At 45.1% G+C, this 9,795-nt stretch overlaps 35 non-coding genes across 35 annotated transcripts; all 35 read right to left on the bottom strand.

The window, feature by feature from the left end:
* Nucleotides 1-79: 79 nt before the first annotated feature.
* LOC128631308 (5S ribosomal RNA) lies at nucleotides 80-198 on the bottom strand. The gene has a single exon (XR_008395482.1). It is a non-coding gene; the product is annotated as a 5S ribosomal RNA (ribosomal RNA).
* A 162-nt stretch (nucleotides 199-360) lies between these two features.
* LOC128631307 (5S ribosomal RNA) lies at nucleotides 361-479 on the bottom strand. Its single transcript, XR_008395481.1, has one exon. It is a non-coding gene; the product is annotated as a 5S ribosomal RNA (ribosomal RNA).
* Nucleotides 480-639: 160 nt separating this feature from the next.
* LOC128631306 (5S ribosomal RNA) lies at nucleotides 640-758 on the bottom strand. Its single transcript, XR_008395480.1, has one exon. It is a non-coding gene; the product is annotated as a 5S ribosomal RNA (ribosomal RNA).
* Nucleotides 759-919: 161 nt separating this feature from the next.
* Nucleotides 920-1,038, bottom strand: LOC128631304 (5S ribosomal RNA). Its single transcript, XR_008395478.1, has one exon. It is a non-coding gene; the product is annotated as a 5S ribosomal RNA (ribosomal RNA).
* A 162-nt stretch (nucleotides 1,039-1,200) lies between these two features.
* LOC128631303 (5S ribosomal RNA) lies at nucleotides 1,201-1,319 on the bottom strand. The gene has a single exon (XR_008395477.1). It is a non-coding gene; the product is annotated as a 5S ribosomal RNA (ribosomal RNA).
* A 156-nt stretch (nucleotides 1,320-1,475) lies between these two features.
* On the bottom strand, nucleotides 1,476-1,594 carry LOC128631302 (5S ribosomal RNA). The gene has a single exon (XR_008395476.1). It is a non-coding gene; the product is annotated as a 5S ribosomal RNA (ribosomal RNA).
* A 162-nt stretch (nucleotides 1,595-1,756) lies between these two features.
* On the bottom strand, nucleotides 1,757-1,875 carry LOC128631301 (5S ribosomal RNA). The gene has a single exon (XR_008395475.1). It is a non-coding gene; the product is annotated as a 5S ribosomal RNA (ribosomal RNA).
* A 160-nt stretch (nucleotides 1,876-2,035) lies between these two features.
* Nucleotides 2,036-2,154, bottom strand: LOC128631300 (5S ribosomal RNA). The gene has a single exon (XR_008395474.1). It is a non-coding gene; the product is annotated as a 5S ribosomal RNA (ribosomal RNA).
* Nucleotides 2,155-2,306: 152 nt separating this feature from the next.
* Nucleotides 2,307-2,425, bottom strand: LOC128631299 (5S ribosomal RNA). The gene has a single exon (XR_008395473.1). It is a non-coding gene; the product is annotated as a 5S ribosomal RNA (ribosomal RNA).
* A 160-nt stretch (nucleotides 2,426-2,585) lies between these two features.
* Nucleotides 2,586-2,704, bottom strand: LOC128631298 (5S ribosomal RNA). Its single transcript, XR_008395472.1, has one exon. It is a non-coding gene; the product is annotated as a 5S ribosomal RNA (ribosomal RNA).
* Nucleotides 2,705-2,868: 164 nt separating this feature from the next.
* LOC128631297 (5S ribosomal RNA) lies at nucleotides 2,869-2,987 on the bottom strand. The gene has a single exon (XR_008395471.1). It is a non-coding gene; the product is annotated as a 5S ribosomal RNA (ribosomal RNA).
* Nucleotides 2,988-3,147: 160 nt separating this feature from the next.
* Nucleotides 3,148-3,266, bottom strand: LOC128631296 (5S ribosomal RNA). The gene has a single exon (XR_008395470.1). It is a non-coding gene; the product is annotated as a 5S ribosomal RNA (ribosomal RNA).
* Nucleotides 3,267-3,430: 164 nt separating this feature from the next.
* Nucleotides 3,431-3,549, bottom strand: LOC128631295 (5S ribosomal RNA). The gene has a single exon (XR_008395469.1). It is a non-coding gene; the product is annotated as a 5S ribosomal RNA (ribosomal RNA).
* Nucleotides 3,550-3,701: 152 nt separating this feature from the next.
* Nucleotides 3,702-3,820, bottom strand: LOC128631293 (5S ribosomal RNA). The gene has a single exon (XR_008395467.1). It is a non-coding gene; the product is annotated as a 5S ribosomal RNA (ribosomal RNA).
* Nucleotides 3,821-3,987: 167 nt separating this feature from the next.
* On the bottom strand, nucleotides 3,988-4,106 carry LOC128631292 (5S ribosomal RNA). Its single transcript, XR_008395466.1, has one exon. It is a non-coding gene; the product is annotated as a 5S ribosomal RNA (ribosomal RNA).
* Nucleotides 4,107-4,270: 164 nt separating this feature from the next.
* LOC128631291 (5S ribosomal RNA) lies at nucleotides 4,271-4,389 on the bottom strand. The gene has a single exon (XR_008395465.1). It is a non-coding gene; the product is annotated as a 5S ribosomal RNA (ribosomal RNA).
* A 156-nt stretch (nucleotides 4,390-4,545) lies between these two features.
* On the bottom strand, nucleotides 4,546-4,664 carry LOC128631290 (5S ribosomal RNA). Its single transcript, XR_008395464.1, has one exon. It is a non-coding gene; the product is annotated as a 5S ribosomal RNA (ribosomal RNA).
* Nucleotides 4,665-4,824: 160 nt separating this feature from the next.
* On the bottom strand, nucleotides 4,825-4,943 carry LOC128631289 (5S ribosomal RNA). The gene has a single exon (XR_008395463.1). It is a non-coding gene; the product is annotated as a 5S ribosomal RNA (ribosomal RNA).
* A 160-nt stretch (nucleotides 4,944-5,103) lies between these two features.
* LOC128631288 (5S ribosomal RNA) lies at nucleotides 5,104-5,222 on the bottom strand. Its single transcript, XR_008395462.1, has one exon. It is a non-coding gene; the product is annotated as a 5S ribosomal RNA (ribosomal RNA).
* A 166-nt stretch (nucleotides 5,223-5,388) lies between these two features.
* Nucleotides 5,389-5,507, bottom strand: LOC128631287 (5S ribosomal RNA). The gene has a single exon (XR_008395461.1). It is a non-coding gene; the product is annotated as a 5S ribosomal RNA (ribosomal RNA).
* A 164-nt stretch (nucleotides 5,508-5,671) lies between these two features.
* LOC128631286 (5S ribosomal RNA) lies at nucleotides 5,672-5,790 on the bottom strand. The gene has a single exon (XR_008395460.1). It is a non-coding gene; the product is annotated as a 5S ribosomal RNA (ribosomal RNA).
* A 156-nt stretch (nucleotides 5,791-5,946) lies between these two features.
* LOC128631285 (5S ribosomal RNA) lies at nucleotides 5,947-6,065 on the bottom strand. Its single transcript, XR_008395459.1, has one exon. It is a non-coding gene; the product is annotated as a 5S ribosomal RNA (ribosomal RNA).
* A 164-nt stretch (nucleotides 6,066-6,229) lies between these two features.
* Nucleotides 6,230-6,348, bottom strand: LOC128631284 (5S ribosomal RNA). Its single transcript, XR_008395458.1, has one exon. It is a non-coding gene; the product is annotated as a 5S ribosomal RNA (ribosomal RNA).
* A 160-nt stretch (nucleotides 6,349-6,508) lies between these two features.
* Nucleotides 6,509-6,627, bottom strand: LOC128631282 (5S ribosomal RNA). Its single transcript, XR_008395456.1, has one exon. It is a non-coding gene; the product is annotated as a 5S ribosomal RNA (ribosomal RNA).
* Nucleotides 6,628-6,785: 158 nt separating this feature from the next.
* LOC128631281 (5S ribosomal RNA) lies at nucleotides 6,786-6,904 on the bottom strand. The gene has a single exon (XR_008395455.1). It is a non-coding gene; the product is annotated as a 5S ribosomal RNA (ribosomal RNA).
* A 164-nt stretch (nucleotides 6,905-7,068) lies between these two features.
* On the bottom strand, nucleotides 7,069-7,187 carry LOC128631280 (5S ribosomal RNA). Its single transcript, XR_008395454.1, has one exon. It is a non-coding gene; the product is annotated as a 5S ribosomal RNA (ribosomal RNA).
* Nucleotides 7,188-7,343: 156 nt separating this feature from the next.
* On the bottom strand, nucleotides 7,344-7,462 carry LOC128631279 (5S ribosomal RNA). The gene has a single exon (XR_008395453.1). It is a non-coding gene; the product is annotated as a 5S ribosomal RNA (ribosomal RNA).
* A 160-nt stretch (nucleotides 7,463-7,622) lies between these two features.
* Nucleotides 7,623-7,741, bottom strand: LOC128631278 (5S ribosomal RNA). Its single transcript, XR_008395452.1, has one exon. It is a non-coding gene; the product is annotated as a 5S ribosomal RNA (ribosomal RNA).
* Nucleotides 7,742-7,906: 165 nt separating this feature from the next.
* LOC128631277 (5S ribosomal RNA) lies at nucleotides 7,907-8,025 on the bottom strand. The gene has a single exon (XR_008395451.1). It is a non-coding gene; the product is annotated as a 5S ribosomal RNA (ribosomal RNA).
* A 156-nt stretch (nucleotides 8,026-8,181) lies between these two features.
* On the bottom strand, nucleotides 8,182-8,300 carry LOC128631276 (5S ribosomal RNA). Its single transcript, XR_008395450.1, has one exon. It is a non-coding gene; the product is annotated as a 5S ribosomal RNA (ribosomal RNA).
* Nucleotides 8,301-8,464: 164 nt separating this feature from the next.
* LOC128631275 (5S ribosomal RNA) lies at nucleotides 8,465-8,583 on the bottom strand. Its single transcript, XR_008395449.1, has one exon. It is a non-coding gene; the product is annotated as a 5S ribosomal RNA (ribosomal RNA).
* Nucleotides 8,584-8,743: 160 nt separating this feature from the next.
* Nucleotides 8,744-8,862, bottom strand: LOC128631274 (5S ribosomal RNA). The gene has a single exon (XR_008395448.1). It is a non-coding gene; the product is annotated as a 5S ribosomal RNA (ribosomal RNA).
* Nucleotides 8,863-9,024: 162 nt separating this feature from the next.
* Nucleotides 9,025-9,143, bottom strand: LOC128631273 (5S ribosomal RNA). The gene has a single exon (XR_008395447.1). It is a non-coding gene; the product is annotated as a 5S ribosomal RNA (ribosomal RNA).
* A 160-nt stretch (nucleotides 9,144-9,303) lies between these two features.
* Nucleotides 9,304-9,422, bottom strand: LOC128631271 (5S ribosomal RNA). Its single transcript, XR_008395445.1, has one exon. It is a non-coding gene; the product is annotated as a 5S ribosomal RNA (ribosomal RNA).
* Nucleotides 9,423-9,576: 154 nt separating this feature from the next.
* Nucleotides 9,577-9,695, bottom strand: LOC128631270 (5S ribosomal RNA). The gene has a single exon (XR_008395444.1). It is a non-coding gene; the product is annotated as a 5S ribosomal RNA (ribosomal RNA).
* Nucleotides 9,696-9,795: the final 100 nt, after the last annotated feature.

The following is a 9,795-nucleotide window of genomic DNA, read 5'->3' as shown; positions in this document are numbered from 1 at the left end:
CCCCTTCAAACCTGTGTCCAACCTTTATCCCAAAACAGGATGTTGTGCAGAGGCCATGAAAACACTGATCCAAATAAAAAGCTTACAGCACCTAGTATTCCCATTCAGTCTCCCAACCGAGTACTAACCAGGCCCAACTCTGCTTTGCTTCCGAGTTCAGATGAGATCAGGCTTTTTCAGAGTGGTATGGCCGTAAGCGAAAGCTGACCCCAAATGGGGCCTATTTAAATAGTGTAATCAAAACTGACTGACTGACTGACTGACTGATTGATTGATTGGGTCCCCTTCAAACCTGTGTCCAACCTTTATCCCAAAACAGGATGTTGTGCAGAGGCCATGAAAACACTGATCCAAATAAAAAGCTTACAGCACCTAGTATTCCCATTCAGTCTCCCAACCGAGTACTAACCAGGCCCAACTCTGCTTTGCTTCCGAGTTCAGATGAGATCAGGCTTTTTCAGAGTGGTATGGCCGTAAGCGAAAGCTGACCCCAAATGGGGCCTATTTAAATAGTGTAATCAAAAGACTGACTGACTGACTGACTGATTGATTGATTGGGTCCCCTTCAAACCTGTGTCCAACCTTTATCCCAAAACAGGATGTTGTGCAGAGGCCATGAAAACACTGATCCAAATAAAAAGCTTACAGCACCTAGTATTCCCATTCAGTCTCCCAACCGAGTACTAACCAGGCCCAACTCTGCTTTGCTTCCGAGTTCAGATGAGATCAGGCTTTTTCAGAGTGGTATGGCCGTAAGCGAAAGCTGACCCCAAATGGGGCCTATTTAAATAGTGTAATCAAAAAGACTGACTGACTGACTGATTGATTGATTGATTGGGTCCCCTTCAAACCTGTGTCCAACCTTTATCCCAAAACAGGATGTTGTGCAGAGGCCATGAAAACACTGATCCAAATAAAAAGCTTACAGCACCTAGTATTCCCATTCAGTCTCCCAACCGAGTACTAACCAGGCCCAACTCTGCTTTGCTTCCGAGTTCAGATGAGATCAGGCTTTTTCAGAGTGGTATGGCCGTAAGCGAAAGCTGACCCCAAATGGGGCCTATTTAAATAGTGTAATCAAAACTGACTGACTGACTGACTGACTGATTGATTGATTGGGTCCCCTTCAAACCTGTGTCCAACCTTTATCCCAAAACAGGATGTTGTGCAGAGGCCATGAAAACACTGATCCAAATAAAAAGCTTACAGCACCTAGTATTCCCATTCAGTCTCCCAACCGAGTACTAACCAGGCCCAACTCTGCTTTGCTTCCGAGTTCAGATGAGATCAGGCTTTTTCAGAGTGGTATGGCCGTAAGCGAAAGCTGACCCCAAATGGGGCCTATTTAAATAGTGTAATCAAAAGACTGACTGACTGATTGATTGATTGATTGGGTCCCCTTCAAACCTGTGTCCAACCTTTATCCCAAAACAGGATGTTGTGCAGAGGCCATGAAAACACTGATCCAAATAAAAAGCTTACAGCACCTAGTATTCCCATTCAGTCTCCCAACCGAGTACTAACCAGGCCCAACTCTGCTTTGCTTCCGAGTTCAGATGAGATCAGGCTTTTTCAGAGTGGTATGGCCGTAAGCGAAAGCTGACCCCAAATGGGGCCTATTTAAATAGTGTAATCAAAACTGACTGACTGACTGACTGACTGATTGATTGATTGGGTCCCCTTCAAACCTGTGTCCAACCTTTATCCCAAAACAGGATGTTGTGCAGAGGCCATGAAAACACTGATCCAAATAAAAAGCTTACAGCACCTAGTATTCCCATTCAGTCTCCCAACCGAGTACTAACCAGGCCCAACTCTGCTTTGCTTCCGAGTTCAGATGAGATCAGGCTTTTTCAGAGTGGTATGGCCGTAAGCGAAAGCTGACCCCAAATGGGGCCTATTTAAATAGTGTAATCAAAAGACTGACTGACTGACTGACTGATTGATTGATTGGGTCCCCTTCAAACCTGTGTCCAACCTTTATCCCAAAACAGGATGTTGTGCAGAGGCCATGAAAACACTGATCCAAATAAAAAGCTTACAGCACCTAGTATTCCCATTCAGTCTCCCAACCGAGTACTAACCAGGCCCAACTCTGCTTTGCTTCCGAGTTCAGATGAGATCAGGCTTTTTCAGAGTGGTATGGCCGTAAGCGAAAGCTGACCCCAAATGGGGCCTATTTAAATAGTGTAATCAAAAGACTGACTGACTGATTGATTGATTGGGTCCCCTTCAAACCTGTGTCCAACCTTTATCCCAAAACAGGATGTTGTGCAGAGGCCATGAAAACACTGATCCAAATAAAAAGCTTACAGCACCTAGTATTCCCATTCAGTCTCCCAACCGAGTACTAACCAGGCCCAACTCTGCTTTGCTTCCGAGTTCAGATGAGATCAGGCTTTTTCAGAGTGGTATGGCCGTAAGCGAAAGCTGACCCCAAATGGGGCCTATTTAAATAGTGTAATCAAAAGACTGACTGACTGACTGACTGATTGATTGATTGGGTCCCCTTCAAACCTGTGTCCAACCTTTATCCCAAAACAGGATGTTGTGCAGAGGCCATGAAAACACTGATCCAAATAAAAAGCTTACAGCACCTAGTATTCCCATTCAGTCTCCCAACCGAGTACTAACCAGGCCCAACTCTGCTTTGCTTCCGAGTTCAGATGAGATCAGGCTTTTTCAGAGTGGTATGGCCGTAAGCGAAAGCTGACCCCAAATGGGGCCTATTTAAATAGTGTAATCAAAAGACTGACTGACTGACTGACTGACTGATTGATTGATTGGGTCCCCTTCAAACCTGTGTCCAACCTTTATCCCAAAACAGGATGTTGTGCAGAGGCCATGAAAACACTGATCCAAATAAAAAGCTTACAGCACCTAGTATTCCCATTCAGTCTCCCAACCGAGTACTAACCAGGCCCAACTCTGCTTTGCTTCCGAGTTCAGATGAGATCAGGCTTTTTCAGAGTGGTATGGCCGTAAGCGAAAGCTGACCCCAAATGGGGCCTATTTAAATAGTGTAATCAAAAGACTGACTGACTGACTGACTGATTGATTGATTGGGTCCCCTTCAAACCTGTGTCCAACCTTTATCCCAAAACAGGATGTTGTGCAGAGGCCATGAAAACACTGATCCAAATAAAAAGCTTACAGCACCTAGTATTCCCATTCAGTCTCCCAACCGAGTACTAACCAGGCCCAACTCTGCTTTGCTTCCGAGTTCAGATGAGATCAGGCTTTTTCAGAGTGGTATGGCCGTAAGCGAAAGCTGACCCCAAATGGGGCCTATTTAAATAGTGTAATCAAAAAACTGACTGACTGACTGACTGACTGATTGATTGATTGGGTCCCCTTCAAACCTGTGTCCAACCTTTATCCCAAAACAGGATGTTGTGCAGAGGCCATGAAAACACTGATCCAAATAAAAAGCTTACAGCACCTAGTATTCCCATTCAGTCTCCCAACCGAGTACTAACCAGGCCCAACTCTGCTTTGCTTCCGAGTTCAGATGAGATCAGGCTTTTTCAGAGTGGTATGGCCGTAAGCGAAAGCTGACCCCAAATGGGGCCTATTTAAATAGTGTAATCAAAAGACTGACTGACTGATTGATTGATTGGGTCCCCTTCAAACCTGTGTCCAACCTTTATCCCAAAACAGGATGTTGTGCAGAGGCCATGAAAACACTGATCCAAATAAAAAGCTTACAGCACCTAGTATTCCCATTCAGTCTCCCAACCGAGTACTAACCAGGCCCAACTCTGCTTTGCTTCCGAGTTCAGATGAGATCAGGCTTTTTCAGAGTGGTATGGCCGTAAGCGAAAGCTGACCCCAAATGGGGCCTATTTAAATAGTGTAATCAAAAACTGACTGACTGACTGACTGACTGACTGATTGATTGATTGGGTCCCCTTCAAACCTGTGTCCAACCTTTATCCCAAAACAGGATGTTGTGCAGAGGCCATGAAAACACTGATCCAAATAAAAAGCTTACAGCACCTAGTATTCCCATTCAGTCTCCCAACCGAGTACTAACCAGGCCCAACTCTGCTTTGCTTCCGAGTTCAGATGAGATCAGGCTTTTTCAGAGTGGTATGGCCGTAAGCGAAAGCTGACCCCAAATGGGGCCTATTTAAATAGTGTAATCAAAAAACTGACTGACTGACTGACTGATTGATTGATTGATTGGGTCCCCTTCAAACCTGTGTCCAACCTTTATCCCAAAACAGGATGTTGTGCAGAGGCCATGAAAACACTGATCCAAATAAAAAGCTTACAGCACCTAGTATTCCCATTCAGTCTCCCAACCGAGTACTAACCAGGCCCAACTCTGCTTTGCTTCCGAGTTCAGATGAGATCAGGCTTTTTCAGAGTGGTATGGCCGTAAGCGAAAGCTGACCCCAAATGGGGCCTATTTAAATAGTGTAATCAAAAGACTGACTGACTGACTGATTGATTGATTGGGTCCCCTTCAAACCTGTGTCCAACCTTTATCCCAAAACAGGATGTTGTGCAGAGGCCATGAAAACACTGATCCAAATAAAAAGCTTACAGCACCTAGTATTCCCATTCAGTCTCCCAACCGAGTACTAACCAGGCCCAACTCTGCTTTGCTTCCGAGTTCAGATGAGATCAGGCTTTTTCAGAGTGGTATGGCCGTAAGCGAAAGCTGACCCCAAATGGGGCCTATTTAAATAGTGTAATCAAAAGACTGACTGACTGACTGACTGATTGATTGATTGGGTCCCCTTCAAACCTGTGTCCAACCTTTATCCCAAAACAGGATGTTGTGCAGAGGCCATGAAAACACTGATCCAAATAAAAAGCTTACAGCACCTAGTATTCCCATTCAGTCTCCCAACCGAGTACTAACCAGGCCCAACTCTGCTTTGCTTCCGAGTTCAGATGAGATCAGGCTTTTTCAGAGTGGTATGGCCGTAAGCGAAAGCTGACCCCAAATGGGGCCTATTTAAATAGTGTAATCAAAAGACTGACTGACTGACTGATTGATTGATTGATTGGGTCCCCTTCAAACCTGTGTCCAACCTTTATCCCAAAACAGGATGTTGTGCAGAGGCCATGAAAACACTGATCCAAATAAAAAGCTTACAGCACCTAGTATTCCCATTCAGTCTCCCAACCGAGTACTAACCAGGCCCAACTCTGCTTTGCTTCCGAGTTCAGATGAGATCAGGCTTTTTCAGAGTGGTATGGCCGTAAGCGAAAGCTGACCCCAAATGGGGCCTATTTAAATAGTGTAATCAAAACTGACTGACTGACTGACTGACTGACTGATTGATTGATTGGGTCCCCTTCAAACCTGTGTCCAACCTTTATCCCAAAACAGGATGTTGTGCAGAGGCCATGAAAACACTGATCCAAATAAAAAGCTTACAGCACCTAGTATTCCCATTCAGTCTCCCAACCGAGTACTAACCAGGCCCAACTCTGCTTTGCTTCCGAGTTCAGATGAGATCAGGCTTTTTCAGAGTGGTATGGCCGTAAGCGAAAGCTGACCCCAAATGGGGCCTATTTAAATAGTGTAATCAAAAGACTGACTGACTGACTGACTGATTGATTGATTGATTGGGTCCCCTTCAAACCTGTGTCCAACCTTTATCCCAAAACAGGATGTTGTGCAGAGGCCATGAAAACACTGATCCAAATAAAAAGCTTACAGCACCTAGTATTCCCATTCAGTCTCCCAACCGAGTACTAACCAGGCCCAACTCTGCTTTGCTTCCGAGTTCAGATGAGATCAGGCTTTTTCAGAGTGGTATGGCCGTAAGCGAAAGCTGACCCCAAATGGGGCCTATTTAAATAGTGTAATCAAAAGACTGACTGACTGATTGATTGATTGATTGGGTCCCCTTCAAACCTGTGTCCAACCTTTATCCCAAAACAGGATGTTGTGCAGAGGCCATGAAAACACTGATCCAAATAAAAAGCTTACAGCACCTAGTATTCCCATTCAGTCTCCCAACCGAGTACTAACCAGGCCCAACTCTGCTTTGCTTCCGAGTTCAGATGAGATCAGGCTTTTTCAGAGTGGTATGGCCGTAAGCGAAAGCTGACCCCAAATGGGGCCTATTTAAATAGTGTAATCAAAAGACTGACTGACTGACTGACTGACTGATTGATTGATTGGGTCCCCTTCAAACCTGTGTCCAACCTTTATCCCAAAACAGGATGTTGTGCAGAGGCCATGAAAACACTGATCCAAATAAAAAGCTTACAGCACCTAGTATTCCCATTCAGTCTCCCAACCGAGTACTAACCAGGCCCAACTCTGCTTTGCTTCCGAGTTCAGATGAGATCAGGCTTTTTCAGAGTGGTATGGCCGTAAGCGAAAGCTGACCCCAAATGGGGCCTATTTAAATAGTGTAATCAAAAGACTGACTGACTGACTGACTGATTGATTGATTGGGTCCCCTTCAAACCTGTGTCCAACCTTTATCCCAAAACAGGATGTTGTGCAGAGGCCATGAAAACACTGATCCAAATAAAAAGCTTACAGCACCTAGTATTCCCATTCAGTCTCCCAACCGAGTACTAACCAGGCCCAACTCTGCTTTGCTTCCGAGTTCAGATGAGATCAGGCTTTTTCAGAGTGGTATGGCCGTAAGCGAAAGCTGACCCCAAATGGGGCCTATTTAAATAGTGTAATCAAAACTGACTGACTGACTGACTGATTGATTGATTGGGTCCCCTTCAAACCTGTGTCCAACCTTTATCCCAAAACAGGATGTTGTGCAGAGGCCATGAAAACACTGATCCAAATAAAAAGCTTACAGCACCTAGTATTCCCATTCAGTCTCCCAACCGAGTACTAACCAGGCCCAACTCTGCTTTGCTTCCGAGTTCAGATGAGATCAGGCTTTTTCAGAGTGGTATGGCCGTAAGCGAAAGCTGACCCCAAATGGGGCCTATTTAAATAGTGTAATCAAAAGACTGACTGACTGACTGACTGACTGATTGATTGATTGGGTCCCCTTCAAACCTGTGTCCAACCTTTATCCCAAAACAGGATGTTGTGCAGAGGCCATGAAAACACTGATCCAAATAAAAAGCTTACAGCACCTAGTATTCCCATTCAGTCTCCCAACCGAGTACTAACCAGGCCCAACTCTGCTTTGCTTCCGAGTTCAGATGAGATCAGGCTTTTTCAGAGTGGTATGGCCGTAAGCGAAAGCTGACCCCAAATGGGGCCTATTTAAATAGTGTAATCAAAAGACTGACTGACTGATTGATTGATTGATTGGGTCCCCTTCAAACCTGTGTCCAACCTTTATCCCAAAACAGGATGTTGTGCAGAGGCCATGAAAACACTGATCCAAATAAAAAGCTTACAGCACCTAGTATTCCCATTCAGTCTCCCAACCGAGTACTAACCAGGCCCAACTCTGCTTTGCTTCCGAGTTCAGATGAGATCAGGCTTTTTCAGAGTGGTATGGCCGTAAGCGAAAGCTGACCCCAAATGGGGCCTATTTAAATAGTGTAATCAAAAGACTGACTGACTGACTGACTGATTGATTGATTGGGTCCCCTTCAAACCTGTGTCCAACCTTTATCCCAAAACAGGATGTTGTGCAGAGGCCATGAAAACACTGATCCAAATAAAAAGCTTACAGCACCTAGTATTCCCATTCAGTCTCCCAACCGAGTACTAACCAGGCCCAACTCTGCTTTGCTTCCGAGTTCAGATGAGATCAGGCTTTTTCAGAGTGGTATGGCCGTAAGCGAAAGCTGACCCCAAATGGGGCCTATTTAAATAGTGTAATCAAAACTGACTGACTGACTGACTGATGACTGATTGATTGATTGGGTCCCCTTCAAACCTGTGTCCAACCTTTATCCCAAAACAGGATGTTGTGCAGAGGCCATGAAAACACTGATCCAAATAAAAAGCTTACAGCACCTAGTATTCCCATTCAGTCTCCCAACCGAGTACTAACCAGGCCCAACTCTGCTTTGCTTCCGAGTTCAGATGAGATCAGGCTTTTTCAGAGTGGTATGGCCGTAAGCGAAAGCTGACCCCAAATGGGGCCTATTTAAATAGTGTAATCAAAAGACTGACTGACTGATTGATTGATTGATTGGGTCCCCTTCAAACCTGTGTCCAACCTTTATCCCAAAACAGGATGTTGTGCAGAGGCCATGAAAACACTGATCCAAATAAAAAGCTTACAGCACCTAGTATTCCCATTCAGTCTCCCAACCGAGTACTAACCAGGCCCAACTCTGCTTTGCTTCCGAGTTCAGATGAGATCAGGCTTTTTCAGAGTGGTATGGCCGTAAGCGAAAGCTGACCCCAAATGGGGCCTATTTAAATAGTGTAATCAAAAGACTGACTGACTGACTGACTGACTGATTGATTGATTGGGTCCCCTTCAAACCTGTGTCCAACCTTTATCCCAAAACAGGATGTTGTGCAGAGGCCATGAAAACACTGATCCAAATAAAAAGCTTACAGCACCTAGTATTCCCATTCAGTCTCCCAACCGAGTACTAACCAGGCCCAACTCTGCTTTGCTTCCGAGTTCAGATGAGATCAGGCTTTTTCAGAGTGGTATGGCCGTAAGCGAAAGCTGACCCCAAATGGGGCCTATTTAAATAGTGTAATCAAAAGACTGACTGACTGACTGATTGATTGATTGATTGGGTCCCCTTCAAACCTGTGTCCAACCTTTATCCCAAAACAGGATGTTGTGCAGAGGCCATGAAAACACTGATCCAAATAAAAAGCTTACAGCACCTAGTATTCCCATTCAGTCTCCCAACCGAGTACTAACCAGGCCCAACTCTGCTTTGCTTCCGAGTTCAGATGAGATCAGGCTTTTTCAGAGTGGTATGGCCGTAAGCGAAAGCTGACCCCAAATGGGGCCTATTTAAATAGTGTAATCAAAACTGACTGACTGACTGACTGACTGATTGATTGATTGGGTCCCCTTCAAACCTGTGTCCAACCTTTATCCCAAAACAGGATGTTGTGCAGAGGCCATGAAAACACTGATCCAAATAAAAAGCTTACAGCACCTAGTATTCCCATTCAGTCTCCCAACCGAGTACTAACCAGGCCCAACTCTGCTTTGCTTCCGAGTTCAGATGAGATCAGGCTTTTTCAGAGTGGTATGGCCGTAAGCGAAAGCTGACCCCAAATGGGGCCTATTTAAATAGTGTAATCAAAAGACTGACTGACTGACTGATTGATTGATTGATTGGGTCCCCTTCAAACCTGTGTCCAACCTTTATCCCAAAACAGGATGTTGTGCAGAGGCCATGAAAACACTGATCCAAATAAAAAGCTTACAGCACCTAGTATTCCCATTCAGTCTCCCAACCGAGTACTAACCAGGCCCAACTCTGCTTTGCTTCCGAGTTCAGATGAGATCAGGCTTTTTCAGAGTGGTATGGCCGTAAGCGAAAGCTGACCCCAAATGGGGCCTATTTAAATAGTGTAATCAAAACTGACTGACTGACTGATTGATTGATTGGGTCCCCTTCAAACCTGTGTCCAACCTTTATCCCAAAACAGGATGTTGTGCAGAGGCCATGAAAACACTGATCCAAATAAAAAGCTTACAGCACCTAGTATTCCCATTCAGTCTCCCAACCGAGTACTAACCAGGCCCAACTCTGCTTTGCTTCCGAGTTCAGATGAGATCAGGCTTTTTCAGAGTGGTATGGCCGTAAGCGAAAGCTGACCCCAAATGGGGCCTATTTAAATAGTGTAATCAAAAGACTGACTGACTGACTGACTGATTGATTGATTGGGTCCCCTTCAAACCTGTGTCC

The sequence above is a fragment of the Ictalurus punctatus genome, unplaced genomic scaffold (genome assembly GCF_001660625.3).
Source record: "Ictalurus punctatus breed USDA103 unplaced genomic scaffold, Coco_2.0 tig00006821, whole genome shotgun sequence".
NCBI lineage: Eukaryota > Metazoa > Chordata > Actinopteri > Siluriformes > Ictaluridae > Ictalurus > Ictalurus punctatus.
This window is presented reverse-complemented; position numbering and strand designations above follow the sequence as displayed.